Raw genomic sequence first — 1,317 nt, 5'->3', positions numbered from 1 at the left:
TCTGCTGTAACGATGACTGCATTCTTGCAATTAAAATTTCTTGTATCCTGCTCCCTTATACAACTCACAGAACAGATGATTGAAATAAAGGCACTTTTTGAAAATATTTTCTGTGATTTTATTATAGAAATGGAGGATGGGAGGAATCGATTAAAATCAAATTGGTATGAAAAAAACTTTTGTAAGTCATATCATCCAGCCTTCTTCAGTATATTATATTACTTAATATTCAAATTTCTTTGCTGGTATTACCTAAATGTGTTGCATTTAACATCTCACTTGAATTCCTGATCTACATGCAAATACTTGATATAACGGAAACACAGAGAAATGGGGAAAAAAAGGTTTGTGAAATGTAGAGTATTACAAATGAGATTCAGTTTTATTGTAGGTACAAACAGGATAGCAAAATGAACAGTGAATATATAATATACTTCCTAGCAGCTAACCAGACATCAGACTTGTTTGCCTTTACTGGTGATGAAAACTTGCCACTCTGGAGGAGAGGAAGACCGGCTCAGCCCCGTCCAGGATGACTGCAGTGTCAGGGTAGCCAACAAAGTCTGCAGGTAGATTTTTGCATATCTGGTGCTCCGGTTTCCAGATCATAGTTTAACCAAGTAAAAAAAAAAGTCCACGTTGTGATGATCCGGCAGATTGTGGACTGATGGACGCCGTCAGCTGGTCCAGGTGCTTGGATCCAATGGAAAGGTAATCAGCACAGCGATCATGGCTCAGAAACACATCACGAGGTGTTGCGATGCAAACCTGGAAAAAAAAGAAGAAAAATTACGTTGTGTAAAGCAAGAAGAGATTATAGCAGCCAAGGGAAAAATTCACTCTAACGTGGATTATAATTATGAAACAGCAAAGGTAGTTGTCATATTTTCGGGATTCGGGAAATACGTGATTTGCACCATTTGTTCTGTGGGTTTTTTATGTGGATCGGTGCCACTTAAACAGCTGTAAAGTGAAGGTTTTGCACATTAATCTGACTGACTACTTGTGTGGTTTGGATCGGGCTGAAGCGTTGCGGCTGTTCTTAAATTGCCGTGAGTATCGGAGGGACGCTCCGACTACATGTTAAATGTATTTTATATAATTGTCATAAAAACAAAAGCTAAATAGTTGCCTAAAAATGATTTCATACTCCGTATAACACAAACGCATCAACACACGTATTGACTTATGTAGTATACTGAGTTAGTTCCTCATTTAAGTTTAGTTGGATTACCCCCCCAGACCACTAGAGGGAGCAGTGGGAAGCTAGAAGGAGAGTTTTAGCAAGTAAGACTAGGGCAGAAGAAGCTAGTGCCT

General features: G+C 38.8%; 1 long non-coding RNA gene across 1 annotated transcript; it reads left to right on the top strand.

Annotated features, from left to right (window-relative positions):
* The first annotated feature begins 266 nt into the window (after positions 1-266).
* LOC107835520 (uncharacterized) lies at positions 267-632 on the top strand. The gene is made up of 2 exons (XR_001661310.1): positions 267-344; positions 375-632. It is a non-coding gene; the product is annotated as an uncharacterized LOC107835520 (long non-coding RNA).
* The last annotated feature ends 685 nt before the right edge of the window (positions 633-1,317 follow it).

Source organism: Poecilia formosa, unplaced genomic scaffold (assembly GCF_000485575.1).
Source record: "Poecilia formosa unplaced genomic scaffold, Poecilia_formosa-5.1.2 Scaffold3580, whole genome shotgun sequence".
NCBI classification, from domain to species: Eukaryota; Metazoa; Chordata; class Actinopteri; order Cyprinodontiformes; family Poeciliidae; genus Poecilia; species Poecilia formosa.
Note: the sequence above shows the minus strand (reverse complement) of the source record. Positions and strands in the feature narration are given on the sequence as shown.